Genomic DNA, 15,798 nt, shown 5'->3' on the forward strand with positions numbered 1-15,798 from the left:
TCCTTCGGGCATGGGTGTGTGTGTTTGTCCGTAGGATACTTTAGGTTACTTAGTGTGTAAGCTTAGGGACTGATGACCTTAGCAGTTAAGTCCCATAAGATTTCACACACATTTGAACATTTTTTTTTGACTGTTCATATTGTGTCGTTTGGAGTTCGTTGTCGGCTGTTGGGATATTCCTGCGAGCAACAACGTGTTTTCAAGTTGGCAAATTTTAGTCACCCTCCGGTGGAGTTTAACTGTACTTGGTTATTTGAATAGAAGTGCACCAGTGGAATCTTCTGCCTTGTGGCCGTTAACGTTCCGGTTACCTGCCCTGGCCGTTGACGTAAACTCAGGCAGTGTATTTTCCTCATCGTGTTGTGGCTGTCCAGCACGGTGTGTAATTTTACAGCTCCATGTATGATTGGTTGTGGGCGCCAATACCTTCTACGTTGTTACGTTGAACTCCCTGTTCTGTGCTGGTTCGGTGAAGCGGAGGTTATCTTGTCGGCGGGTCCATTGACTGTCTGTCGGTTGGGTTGTCGGCGGATCGACAATGGTTGGGCCGACTGGCTGTGTCATATAAGCGAGCATTAGTGTTTGGATTCCAGGCCGACCCTCGAACATCTGAGCGTTCTTGGGTGTACTGCCTTTCTTGCTTGTTCTTGTTGTTTCTACTTGTGTGGTTTCTAGCCGATTTTTAGAATAAGGTTGTTTTGCCCTTAAGGTGTCAGATGGTTTGGGCCTTCAGCCTAATTTAAGGTTTTACGTAAAGCCTTTGACATTTTTTAAACTAATGTTATTGAGTCTTAAGTGTTGGGCCTTCAGCCGATTTTGAATTTAAGTTGTTTTGCTGTGAAAGCGTCAGATTCTTGGGGCCTTGAACCAACTCTGAATTAAAGTTGGTCTGCCCTTAAGGTATTAGATGGTTTGGGCCTTCAGCCTAATTAAGGAACTGTTTTAAGATAAGGCTTTGCCTTTTAAATTTCTGATTTTGGTTGAGCTTTAAGTTATTCGCTTTCAGCCGTTTTTAAATTAAAGTGGTCTTGTCCTTAAGGCATGAGATTGTAAGGCGCATTCAGCTGCTAATTAAGTTCGGAAGCTGAAGCTGTGCTTTTTTTTTTAATTCTTGGTTCTTGTAATGTTTGATCAAATAAAAGATTGTATGTTCGAGTGTAACTGACAGCCGCTTATTGTGGCCCCTTTCCACAACTTAAACTATCTGTCCCGTCCTGCGGATTTAGCAGGGCGTTTCACTGGCAATTACGCTGCCAGCTGTCAAAGGTATTCTCTCGCCGTACGGAGTGTAGTTTTGTGTCGCCGAAGTTGGAAAGAGACGAAACTGTTTAGTTTCGCCACCTACTTGAACATCCATCCGCCACGGGTGCGCGGTGATCGGCAGAGCAGTTTCGAAACTTGGTTCCGCAACCTAGTGTAATCTCGTAAACTAGCCTTAATTTTCTCGGCCGGTGTGTTTATGTTTCGGAAATTAGAGTTGACGCTTCGCGTGATATTCCGACTACACTGAAGACATCTTTCTCAAGTAAACGCTGTGGCAGATGCGGTGAATAACGACCCTTTCTGGGAGCGCTGCCGAGGAGAATTTCTTTCGCCGCACCGACAACCGCCCGCGAGTATCAGATTAGCGCGGGGCCCTTACTGGCGGCCTGGGGACAGGTTTGTCTCTGCCACCGCCGCTATAAACTCGCAACGCCGTCTCTCGTGGGGGCGGGGAGGGTTGGCGTGGGCGTGGGCGTGGGTGGGGAGAGAGATTTAAGCCCCGCAGCAGCGCGCCGGTACAGAGGGAGAAAAATTTGTGTCCCCGCCCTGAGGGTTCCTGGGGATTTGTCAGCTCGCAAATATGGCGCCACTGGCTGCGCCGTAAAAATTACCCGCTCACCGCTGCAAACCTCGTTCCGATTTCTAAGCGGAAAAATATCGCGGCCGACAGTTTTTTATTCGCAGAGAACGTTAAAAAAAGCCGCTCTGAATGTTCTAGGCGTGGTGGCAGTTATGCAGTGAAGCATGTGCGATACAGTAGCTTCATTTTTTGGGGAAAAGTGTTATTTTTGCCTGTGGCGCAGCTGTACCAGCTATCGGGAAGTGTACTGAGTCATAAATACATACTACAGCGTTCCCGACGCGTCGACTAGTCACTGCTTCTGTGTGACATATTTACTGCCTTCCATAGGGGAAAGTCTTAGGCCCTGACCAACTGACTGCTGTGACGATATTCATTGCTGCGTGCTTCTTTCTGCCGCTGCTTGGACGACCCTCAGTTTGATGCCATAAGTTCAGTATAACAGAAAGAGCTTACATACTAGAGAGCAGTCGGTTTCACGTTCAAAAAAGATATGTTAAGTTGTAAATACTGCAACTTACTGCGAAACAAGGAACTGGATCTTTAAGAGTGGAGTTTCGTTGAATTCATGTTAGAACAACGGTACTGAGCTGGTGCGTTTCTGGCACCAGTTTCCATCGATCGTCCATTTGATCTTTGAGTCGACTTCGATGCTTATTTGTCTTCTGCTCGTCTTTGACGGCGCAGATTTAACGGACCGCGTGCTCTCTGCTGGGGAGTAGAGATGGGTAGTTCACGAACGAACGGGTGCAAAGGAACGGTTCACCAAGATGAACGTAAGGACGATCGGTTCATAGTTCATTTGGTCGCGGCGGTCTACTTATAGTTTCCGGGAACGAGGAACGATCGGTTCATAGTTCACTAGTTCACTTCGGACGCGGCGGTCACTTCGGCAGTTCTAATTCCAGCCTCGGTCGCGTGCTCGTCTCAGTCTCGGTCTCCCTCGGCCGTACTCGTCGTTCTTCGCATGACCACCTGTCTCAGTTCCACTGCCGACTGCTCCTAGTTAGTTCAGTATCCAGTTGTTCGTTTCGTTCACTGCGCTCGCCTATTTTACATGTGTTCCAAACTGTTCTTGCACTTGGTTCTGGCTATTCAGCGTCCACGACCAGTAATCAAAAAGTATTTTATAGTTACGTAAATTACATAAAAATTACGTTGTATGTAATAGGTACGTCTTCTCAGGTAACAAAAGGGCATATCAGCTCACTTCATTATATCGATGAACAGCAGAAGACATACTATAACAACGCAAGTCTTTTTTGTAATTCATATATTTTTTGGTTTCATCGACTTGATTTAGCAGCTAACTTTCAATAATTTGCTTAATTTTTAGTGTAAGAAAATTCATATAAAACGATTTTCGTGTATCTTTCGTATGCAAAACATCACATTTAGAAAGGCTCTAATTATTTTTAAGTTTAGTTGTTTCTAATTTGCATTACCTGCTAGTTTGGTTTTTTTGAGAAAAAAAGTGGGTTGTGGGTCATTTTGGCTCAGTAGGAAAAGCGGTGTCTCTCCATTTGAAAAGACATAGGTTGCCATAAAATCGTATTTACTTATTATCTCAAAAACTTTTGTTCAGAAGGGGCTTTCAAACCAAAAACTTTACTACTGCAAACTTAATTATTATTATTATTATTATCATCGCTGCATTAACTTTAATAATGCAACATAAAAACCTAATTTTTACTAAGCGTGTGACGCAAGTATGAGAAAACCACATTTTATTTTATGCTTCCATAAAGTCTCTACTTTGCCTACGAACTCAGAGAGAACGTGAAGTATATATAGGGTGTAAACGATTATTGTTTACAACGTAGCATAGCTATGTAGTGGAAGTCGAAACGAAGAATTTTATACAAGACACTTGTGGTCTATTAACTTGGGAAACAGCCACCAACAGGTTTACAAGACTACATGAGCTATAGCCCATGCGCGTCGCGTGAGATTTTCATGTTCTCTTCTCCATCTCTCTACACATCGTCATCGATTATTTCGCAATTGTTGCTTGCATTAGTTTGTTATTTCTTCACTGCCTAATTATTACGTTTGTCTGTTTGTTATATCTGCTCGTAACGGGCAACACATCGTCCGTAATTGGCGAGCAGTCTGTACTCGGGGCCCGTTTTCCGTACGCCACCCTACATTATTTCCCTGCGATGAGCCACACAAGGCTACGGTTGGCTAAACGAGAGGTTCTGCAGAATCACAGAAATTACTTCTAAAAGTGTGTAAGGATTCTGTAATGAATAAAAACTCTATACTCCAGGGGGGAGGCAAGCGCCCCCTCTTGGTGCCCTCCATCCTTCAGTCACCTACACTACTAGTTTTCAGTTTTTCATAAGAACCATATACCAAGCACAAGTGAACGGTGAACGAGTAAAAATGAACGGTTCCCAAAAAAGAACAATCAGCAGTGAACTAGTTCCCAAGGGTGAACGAGTTTGCCCATCTGTACTGGGGAGGTGTGTCGGGATCGGCGGTGAGCGAGAGTCACGTGGGACTGTGTACGTAGGCAGGGCGGCCAGAGGACGAGTCGGACAGTGGGGGAGCGGGGCCAGCGGCTGCGGCGTGTTGCGTCGTGAGGGCAGATCCACCGCCCGTGGTGATTTGGTTTTCCTAGAGGTCGGAAGGACAAGCTCCTTCGAGTCTGTTATAAGCTACGCCGGCCGATTGAATTGGAGTCGCCGAGTTGCTTCGGTGGGATGCATGAGGCTTAATTGAATAAGCCAGTGTACTAAAAATCCTTTGGAATTGTTTTAGTTGTTTATCACCTACCTCGGTGTCGTGACTAACTATCTTGATGGCAGTTGAGGAAGTGTGGCTTTGCCCAACCAACCGACATGAAGTGTGGTTAAAGACGTAGCTAGAAGTGCAACGAGATGTGAGTAAGTCCGGCTCTGGCGTTTCAAGACACGCCGAGATACGTCCTCTATTCTACTTTGTAGTTCATTTGGTAGTTTCGCGAGTAAATGTGCGCCGAGATCATTCTTGTGATCTTAACTTTAGGGCATGATTTTTAGCGAACTTATTAATCAAAGTTTAAGGGTTGGCACTGGCCAAGTTCTAACATTCTGCGTGGTGTCTGTTTGTTCTAAGTCGCGTCTCCCTACCACCTTCGCGCAGCGACGCTCTGAGCGGGTTTTTTAGGGAATTGACTAGTTAGTACCTGGGACCTGTTGCTGGTAAGGAGACGCCAGACCACACATGACATGTAGAGTTCAGAAGAGTTCAGTGAGACTAGCGATGACATAATAAAATACTTTATGATTTCAGCGTCAGCTCCACTGCACTCCCTGTAAAAGAATCTTAATACTAACTAAATTTAGTGGAAGGGGTTCAAAGCTTTCCTATTTTTAGTTAGCTGGTAAAATAACGTCGAAAAAGCAGTTAAGTTTACCATTGGAAATTTTATTCTACTCACAAAACATTGTTTATAAATTGCACTATTGATAAAAGGAAATATTTTAATACAGGATGAAAAAAACCAACTGCGTTCAACAAAAATGTGAACGAATATTCTCTGAATGGGTTTCCTACAATTGATCGAAGGATGACCTATGCCGTATCACATCTATAATCTAGATTTAAGTTAAGTTTCATAAAAAGAGAAAACTATCAAAATGGTCTACAGTGCCCCTCAATTATCTTTAATTACTTATCTAACTTGTCGTAAATTACAGTGGCTGATGTGGCTTCTCAATAATTATATAACAGAAAAATAATCGCGTTTCAGATTTTAACTTCACGTAGCAAATATGAATACCATGAGCTTTAATTGACGATCGACACTAGTATTAGGCAAAAAGGGGATGTAACAGATGAGACTTCTGCAGTTCCGAGTGAAGTGTTATGCGGTGTTATGCAGCATCGCGTGCCTTCATTACCTTGACGGCGTTTAGGCAGCGTCAGGGGGCGGCGGGCGGCACAGCTCCACGCACCTCGCCGTCTCGGAAGCAACTCTCTCCTAACTTCTCCTTACTACATTTTACCGAAGTTGGTTTAAAGAAAGCTATCTGGCTGTGTTTTCAACTGACCAAATAGGGTCTCAATGTTAACCTTAAGCTTCGCCTACAAAACTTCTGTCTATCCAATGAGAAACATTATACTTTTCGTGGTGGGGCAATGTTTTTAACGTTTGCAATGTAACAGAGACGCGAAAAAGTCTCACGCTAAAACTTGCAGCTGGTGTGGTCCTTTTAGTGTTATCGTAAGATCTATACTGTTCTTCTGGAGGGCTCTATCTTTTAACATGGGCTGGGGGGTGGTTTTGGCGGTCATCCGGCGATGTGGGTGTCCGTCCCTTATCGTAGGGCCTCCTAGCCTACACGATTCTACTCTCGGCTTCTGTTCTCGTTTCTCCCCTCGGAACTGCGTCTGTTTCACGGTGGGAAGGTATGACATGCATTTAGGCGTTCTTGTGTTAGTCTGTGGTATTCCATTTGCTCACTCGTTGATCGTATTAATTTGGATAATTTAATGTCACGATTTATTCGGAGCTATGTGACATACTGTCGGATTTGCTATCATGTCAGGGTTTTCATAGAAGGTGTTGGGTTTGCCTGACACCTTACAAAGTAATTCACGGAGGGTAATTTGTTTCTATTCAGTTATATTGATCCCCTCTTCTCTAGATTGTGTAGATTATGTCTCAGAATATTGTCTGCCGTTGATGTGTGTTGTGTTATAGAGAATTGGCAGCGGTCGAAGCGAGCATACTGGGAGCAGAGCACCACAGGGGCAGAGAGATATTTGAGGCCCTGTCCTCTCCTTTACATCTTGGGTTATGTTGTCACTGTTGCGTGATTCCATCTTTCCGGTGGAGAATTATAGCATCTGAAGTCAATTGCAGTGCAAAGATGAGTACATTTCTATGTCATTTCCTGTCTCGTGGATCTCTCGTATTGATTTGAATGCTTGGTCTGCTCGCGTCTATCGCTAATTCACGCGCAATATTGAAACAAACTCATTTTAGGGATATTGTTATATGGTCATGTTTTAGTTGTAATCATTCTAAGAATATTTTTGATTAATCAACTGAGTAAGTAAATCTGAAGATTGGATTGGTCATAATTAAAGCACCTCCTTAACTGTTTTAGTCATTTACATATAGTTTTGTTTAGGAAAGTTGGTTAGCCAAACCTTAGAAGATCTGTGTTCTTACCCTTAATCTGTTCCTCAGCTGATTGGAAGTAATGAGAATTCTGATGGGAATTGTATGGACATCTGTACTATTTAAGTAAAGCTGTACCTGAGAATATTTACCTAGTCGTGTCCAAATTTCAAGTTTCATGGGACTTGTTCCGGTTAAAGAAATTTATTTCTGATTTGTCCAAGTGATCTGGCCTTGTAAGGCAGCGTCCTGTATTATTGTGATTATGATTTTATAATACTTTTGAGTGTAATAAAATATGTAGCAACTACAACGGATTACTATTGTGATTTTGGTGTGTCACTACCATCATACATTTCAGAGACCAGCACCGGAAATTACTGCAGTTCCATTTGAAAAAGCTTTTGAAAAAGTAGATACCGACTTCTCCTTAATTAATATAACTATGGAGATAGACATACGTGATTTAGCGAGGACTTTCTCACAGTTCATCCGGATGAAAACAGAATTTCTTTGGTCATCAGTCTTGTGACGGGTCTATGTGTCCCGCCACAAATTCTTCTCCTGCGCCAACTTCTTCATCTCAGAGTAGCACATCCACACTACCTCGTTAATCATTTGTTGGGTGCATTCCAGTCTCCGTCTTCCACTACAGTGTTTACCTTCTATTACCCTCTCCAGAAGCACTGAAGTTATTCCGTGATGTCTTCACCAGTGTGCTGTGATGCGCCAAAGTCAGTGAGGAGATGCGAGAGTAAAACTTTTTCCAAGTGCGAACAGCCGGCTTTACTCAATCACGCGGAATTGTTGCCGACCGCCAGCCGGGAAACGAAAACATTTTACTTCGTCAGCAGGGCAGCCACCTCAACACTCTTAAGAGAGACTGCTAGCAAACTCAGCAGAAAATTGTTAGGACACTGCAGATCGAACCGTCTTACTGCCGCAACGTTACACAAGAGACACTAGGGAGGACGCAACAACATCTATCAGGAAAATTTCTGGTTAAATTTTCGGGAAGCAGCGTTTCAGTAATCTATATAAAATCAGTAAAAAAAATAGTCTAGATCGCGATGGTTATTAAAATGACCGGTTTCGGCCTATGCTTAGGCTATCTTCAGACAGCACCATCACCTGAAGCTGACGATGCGTAGAACAGTCAGTTTGAAACGTCCACTTAGAAAAATTTATTAATGACTGTGCTGGTAAACCTCTTACGTTGTTTGTTTTTCAAACAGCTGAGCAAAACTGAACGTACTCAGACATTTCTCTCTCTACTTATTCTGATCATCACTAAACTGACACACAATATTTTTTTAGCGCAACGCAATATGACTTTCAATAATCAAATGGCTCTGAGCACTATGCGACTTAACTTCTGAGGTCATCAGTCGCCTGGAACTTAGAACTAATTAAACCTAACTAACCTAAGGACATCACACACATCCATACCCGAGGCAGGATTCGAACCTGCGACCGTAGCAGTCACGCGGTTCTGGACTGTAGCGCCTAGAACCACACGGCCACTCCGGCCGGCTTTCAATAATCCCTACAAAAGAATGGCCCTGACTAACAATAACTTATACCTTTCATGAATCACTTACCTCACAAAAATCTCCGTTACGCGAACTACTGCAATACAGCGAGCGCCAATACTGCCAGCTAAATAAAAGATTGTAACTACTGAAGGCACTAACTACAGATAGGCATAGTTAGCAAATGAAAGATTTTGATGGAGAACAAACAATGTATTTACCTTTATAATGTTAAAAAGTCATAATAAATAAATAAATATATATATATATAACTTTGTGACATCTAATTAAACAAATTTCCTTTTTCTGACGGACAAATGTCCAGATCGTCCGCTCAAAACTCTGCCATCTCTCTCTCTCCACATTCACTACTGCTGGCGGCTCACCTCCAACTGCGCAACGCTACGCGCTCTTCACATCCAGCTGCCCAAGACTACAATAGCTAATATTCCAAGAATGCCAACCAGCCACAGACTGCACACAGCACAGTCAGTGATTTTCATACAGAGCGCTACTTGGCGTTGCCAACATAAAAACCTAAACAGCCTAATTACAAGTTGACCTCAGTCGCAGTACCAGCAGTTTCAGCGACTGACATCAACTGACTGTTCTAAGCGTCGTCAATTTCAGCTGATGGTGTTGTCTGAAGATGGCCTACTCATAGACCGAAACCGGTCATTTTAATAAAGTACCATAGCAACGTAGACTGGTTTTTCACTGATTTTGTCTGGCAGTAGTTTGACTGAGTAGTAAAGAACCCGTAGCAAATTAGTTAAGCAGATGCAGAGGAACTGAAGACCACTGATGACTCGGGTAGGGCAGAATCAATTTGGTCATTGCGAATGATGTCGTAGAGCACATCCTCTCCTCGGCGTCATAAACAGTCACCTTAGACTATTTGATCATTAGGATCTACATCTACATCTACATCTACATCTACATCTACATCTACATGATTACTCTGCAATTCACATTTAAGTGCTTGGCAGAGGGTTCGTCGAACCACAATCACACTATCTCTCTACCATTCCACTCCCGAACAGCGCGCGGGAAAAACGAACACCTAAACCTTTCTGCTCGAGCTCTGATTTATCTTATTTTATTTTGATGATCATTCCTACCTATGTAGGTTGGGCTCAACAAAATATTTTCGGATTCGGAAGAGAAGGTTGGTGACTGAAATTTCGTAAATAGATCTCGCCGCGACGAAAAACGTCTTTGCTGTAATGACTTCCATCCCAATTCGCGTATCATATCTTCCACCCTCTCTCCCCTATTACGCGATAATACAAAACGAGCTGCCCTTTTTTGCACCCTTTCGGTGTCCTCCGTCAATCCCACCTGGTAAGGATCCCACACCGCGCAGCAATATTCTAACAGAGGACGAACGAGTGTAGTGTAAGCTGTCTCTTTTGTGGACTTGTTGCATCTTCTAAGTGTCCTGCCAATGAAACGCAACCTTTGGCTCGCCTTCCCCACAATATTATCTATGTGGTCTTTTCAACTGAAGTTGTTCGTAATTTTAAGACCCAGGTACTTAGTTGAATTGACAGCCTTGAGAATTGTACTATTTATCGAGTAATCGAATTCCAACAGATTTCTTTTGGAACTCATGTGGATCACCTCACACTTTTCGTTATTTAGCGTGAAGTGCCACCTGCCGCATCATACAGCAATCTTTCCTGAATCGCTTTGCAACTGATACTGGTCTTCGGATGACCGTACTAGACGGTAAATTACAGCATCATCTGCGAACAACCTAAGAGAGCTGCTCAGATTGTCACCGAGGTCATTTATATAGAGCAGGAACAGCAGAGGTCCCAGGACGCTTCCCTGGGGAACACCTGATATAACTTCAGTTTTACTCGATGATTTGCCGTCTATTACTACGAACTGCGACCTTCCTGACAGGAAATCACGAATCCAGTCACACAACTGAGACGATACCCCATAGGCCCGCAGCTTGATTAGAAGTCGCTTGTGAGGAACGGTGTCAAAAGCTTTCCGGAAATCTAGAAATACGGAATCAGCTTGAGATCCCCTGTCGATAGCGGCCATTACTTCGTGCGGATAAAGAGCTAGCTGCGTTGCACAAGAACGATGTTTTCTGAAACCATGCTGATTATGTAACAATAGATCGTTCCCTTCGAGGTGATTCATAATGTTTGAATACAGTATATGCTCCAAAACCCTACTGCAAACCGACGTCAATGATATAGGTCTGTAGTTAGATGGATTACTCCTACTACCCTTCTTAAACACTGGTGCGACCTGCGCAATTTTCCAATCTGTAGGTACAGATCTATCGGTGAGCGAGCGGTTGTATATGATTGCTAAGTAGGGAGCTATTGTATCAGCGTAATCTGAAAGGAACCTAATCGGTATACAATCTGGACCTGAAGACTTGCCTGTATCAAGCGATTTGAGTTGCTTCGCAACCCCTAAGGTATCTACTTCTAAGAAACTCATGCCAGCAGCTGTTCGTGTTTCAAATTCTGGAATATTCCATTCGTCTTCCCTGGTGAAGGAATTTCTGAAAACTGCGCTCAATAACTCCGCTTTCGCGGCACAGTCGTCGGTAACAGTACCATCGGCACTGCGCAGCGAAGGTATTGACTGCGTCTTGCCGCTTGTGTACTTTACATACGACCAGAATTTCTTCGGGTTATCTACCAAATTTGGAGAGACAATGTTTCGTTGTAGAACCTATTAAAGGCACCTCGCATTGAAGTCCGTGCCAAATTTCGCGCGTCTTTAAATTTTAGCCAATCTTCGGGATTTCGCGTTCTTCTGAACTTCGCATGCTTTTTCCGTTGCCTCTGCAACAGAGTTCGGACCTGTTTTGTGTACCACGTTCATATTGATCGCACTCGATTCTCTTGTCATGGTATGGTATGGTGTGTGTAAGTCTGTTCTAATATTAATGATGCACTTTTTGCCCTACAAGACGATCAGCGATCCAAAGCCACGGCTGTCCAGTCCTGACGCCAGCGCAGCAGCCACTGCTGACGGGTAATCTGAGGGACTACCGACACGACAGCGCACGCTGTCCTAACTTCCAGTACCGCACGTGGCTGAAGGCCTAGTGTACCAGCGGGCCAGGCAGAGCATTCAGCACGACTGCACGGCAGCCGAAATCGCGGCCCGTCTGAGGGGACAACGTGGCCAGTGATCTGGGAGGAATCACTTCCAAAGCGGAGTGTGAATCGAAACACACGCATCGTGCTGAGCGCCACCTACAAGCAAATCTACCGGCCGGGCGTGCCTACATCGCCAGCGGCTAGCAAAACCGCGTCATCACCGTGTCATCGACTTCCAAACCGCTGTGATGCAGCTTCCTCGGCCGTACGAGTCAGCTACTGGATTCGGCGGATTCTTCTCCAGATTACGTAACCGCGAGTTGATGCAGGAGGAGCACCAACGAATTGTATTTTCAGTAATGAGTGGAATAATTTTGGATATTGTTTTTTTGTTTCATTGCCTCTAACGACGCCGGACAGGTCCTCCTCCTGCATTCCGACGAATTAGCAGTGGTTTACGATCGGGCAGAGGGCGGCCCCTACAGTGATGTCATCCTGCCCTCTTTCTTGTCAGCGTTCTCCAGACGTTCCTTCCTCGCTGATTCTGCGGTAATCTCCTCATTCCTCATATTATCAGTTCACCGAATTTTCATCATTCTTCTGTAGCACCACGCTCAAACGGTTCGATTCTTTTCTTTTCAGGTTTCCCCACTGTCCATGTTTCACTACCGTATAATGCTGTGCTACAAACATACATTTCATAAGTTTCTTCCTCAAATTAAGGTTGATGGCCGGCCGCTGTGGCCGTGCGGTTCTAGGCGCTTCAGTCTGGAACCGCATGACCGCTACGGTCGCGGGTTCGAATCCTGCCTCGGGCATGGATGTGTGTGATGTCCTTAGGTTAGTTAGGTTTAAGTAGTTCTAAGTTCTAGGGGACTGCTGACAACAGATGTTAAGTCCCATAGTGCTCAGAGCCATTTGAACCATTTTTTTAAGGTTGATGTCTGATATACTAGTAGACTTCTCCTGGCCAGGAATGCCCCCTTCGCCTATTCTACTCTACGTTTTATGTCCTCCTTATTTAGTCCATCATCTATTATTCTCTTACCTTGGTAGCTAATTTACTTAAATTCGTCTGTATCATCGTCCTCAGTTTTGTTACTTTGTCACGAATTTCATTTCTGCTGCTCCTCATTGCTTTCGTCTTTTTTTTAGTTTACTCTCAATCCATATTCTGTACTAATTTCATTGTTGAACTCATGCAACAGATACCTCAATTCTTTTTACCTTAAATGACGACGGCAGCATCATCAACGAATTTTGTCATTGATGTCTTTCTACCCTGAAACTGATCTGCACTGTGAGGCTTTCTTTTGTTTCAGCCATTGCGTCTACTATGTACAGATTCAACAGTACTGGCAAAAGACTGCATGCCACTCTTACACCTTCTTTAATGTGAGCTGTTGGTTCTTGTTCTTTCGTTTCATTCTTCCCTCTTGCTTTTTGTCCATGTACACCCGTTTTCCCCTATAGGATACATCTAATTTCCTGAATTACGATATAGTAAACGGTTCCGAGAATATTTGAGATGTACAGCTTAGCTGAATAACCACACCGCGGGCGGACAGCAACGTGGTACACGAGGAGCGAAGTCCAAGAGGCGAGGCAGACACTCCTTTTGTTTTTCTTAGGGACAGTTACAGAACATGATTACAACTATCGATTTTGGGTAAACACTGGCCACCTTTCCAGAAAGAACTTCCACTCTGCAACAAATATGATACTTGCTGGCAGCTTAACGCCGTGTTCTTCATTGAGGCTCGAACCTGAGACCTCTGCCTTTCGTGGGTAAGCGTTCGACTCACCGAGCTATCCAGCCACGACGCCGGAGTCGCCCTTATACGAGCACTGTTCAAAAAATTCCGGAGCTTTGTTCACAAAATATTTCTACGCTTATCTTTTTCTTATCGTGCATGGTCTCATGCGAAATATCCTCCTCCACAATTGATACACCGCTCCCAATGCCGTTTCCATTTCCGGAAGCAATCTTGGTCGTCATCTTGCTGAATCGCGCGAAGTGCCATCTGCGAAATTTTCTTTCATCTTGTCTATCGTTGCAAATCTTCGTCTTTCAAGGGGGTTTTCAACTTCGAAAGAAAAAAAAATTTCTGAGTGGGCAGGACTGGAGAGTACGGAGGATGGCACAGCACAGTGATTTCGTTTTCTGTGCGACAGTCGCGCTCCAACAGGGATGAATGTGCGGATGCGTTACCGTGATGCAGGAGCCATGAATTGTCTCGCCACATTTCAGGCCGTTTCCTTCTCACATTTTCTCGGAGGCGTCGCAACACGTCCCGATAGTACCATCGATTAACAATTTGTCCCTCTGGTACGAATTCGTGGTGAACCACTCCGTCAAAGTCAAAGAAAACTATCGGGATGGCTTTGAAATTTGACCTGACCTGACCTGACAAGCTGTTTGCCGACCCATTGTGAAGACTTAACGTCTTTCTTCTGACATCTCTAGGACAGTCAGTCCTCGATTGGAAGGAGCAATTTCGTTGACGTTTCTAATTTGAGCGTCGTCGGGCGTCCTGAACGAGAGTCATCTCACTTCCATCCGGCCATTTTTGAACCTTGTGAACCATTCGTAACACCGAGTACGGCTTGAGCACTCGTCACCGCAGCCTTCCTGCGTCATCTGCATGACGCAAAATTCATTCAATGCAGACGCGTTGCTCCTCTAACTCTGACATCTCGAAATTCTCAAACTGTGCGGCACAACGTTCTACTCGATACAACACTGAACAATAACAGACATACAACAATGAAACTTTCGCCAGTCACACGCTAAACAAAGGCGCGTGCAGCAATGCCAACCGTATTTCGCTCTTTTTTTTGGATAGGTCTCGTACATTCATCTTCAGCATCGATACTTATCTGACGACATCTGGCGAATACAGTGTCCACGACATGTGTGTGCTAGAGATCAGAAGTGAGCTCCGTATAGTCATAAAATTTTTGAAATTTTTGAGAACATAGTCAGTGATCTTAAAATTTGTTAAAATTAAAATTTACAACAGTCTTTATCGTAATCTTGATCATCTGATGCCTGCCTCACACGGCTAGGACGCCATTTCTACGGCAACTATCGATGCACTCTAGTGACATCGTTCCGCTGTTACTACAGAAATATTGGTGTGCTTCCGCCATAGTACAGTTATTTTCATGGCACTGACATCAGAAGAGAGCAAAATTAACCGTATTTCTATGGCGTCACATAACCGTAACATACGACGTATCTCCCCCTAGTACAGTCTTTGACAGCACCACTAACGTCCTCAGAGGAACAGGACGCCATTTCCAAGGTAACTCACGATTATGCACCAAAACGCTGGGGCGACGACAATCTTTGGTGCAGATTTGTAGTTCTGAGTTTAGAGGGCAGCATACCCTAAGCCTTATTTCATACTAATGAACCATTTTAATAGTATACTTTATATTCATTGACGAATAATGACCAATAATTGACATTACGATGTATTCCAACTGCAACTGTTCCTTCATATTTATGTACACTACTGGTCATTAAAATTGCTTCACCAAGAAGAAATGCAGATGATAAACGGGTATTCATTGGACAAATATATTATACCAGAACTGACATGTGATTACATTTTCACGCAATTTGGGTGCATAGATCGTGAGAAATCAGTACCCAGAACAACCACCTCTGGCCGTAATAACGACCTTGATACGCCTGGGCATTGAGTCAAACAGAGCTTGGATGGCGTATACAGACACAGCTGCCCACGCGGCTTCAACACGATACCACAGTTCATCAAGAGTAGTAGTGATTGGTGTATTGTGACGAGTTAGTTGCTCGGCCACCATTGACCAGACGTTTTCAATTGGTGAGAGATCTGGAGAATGTGCTGGCCAGGGCAGCAGTCGAACATTTTCTGTATCCAGAAAGGCCCGTACAGGACCTGCAACATGTGGTCGTGCATTATCCTGTTGAAATGTAGGGCTTCGCAGGGATCGAATGAAGGGTAGAGCCACGGGTCGTAACACATCTGAAATGTAACGTCCACTGTTCAACGTGCCGTCAATACAAACAAGAGGTGACCGAGACGTGTAACCAATGGCACCCCATACCAGCACGCCGGGTGATACGCTAGTATGGCGATGACGAATACACGCTTCGCATGTGCGTTCACCGCGATGTCGCCACACACGGATGCGACCATCATGATGCTGTAAACAGAACCTGGATTCATCCGAAAA

Source organism: Schistocerca piceifrons, chromosome 9 (assembly GCF_021461385.2).
Source record: "Schistocerca piceifrons isolate TAMUIC-IGC-003096 chromosome 9, iqSchPice1.1, whole genome shotgun sequence".
Lineage (NCBI taxonomy): Eukaryota > Metazoa > Arthropoda > Insecta > Orthoptera > Acrididae > Schistocerca > Schistocerca piceifrons.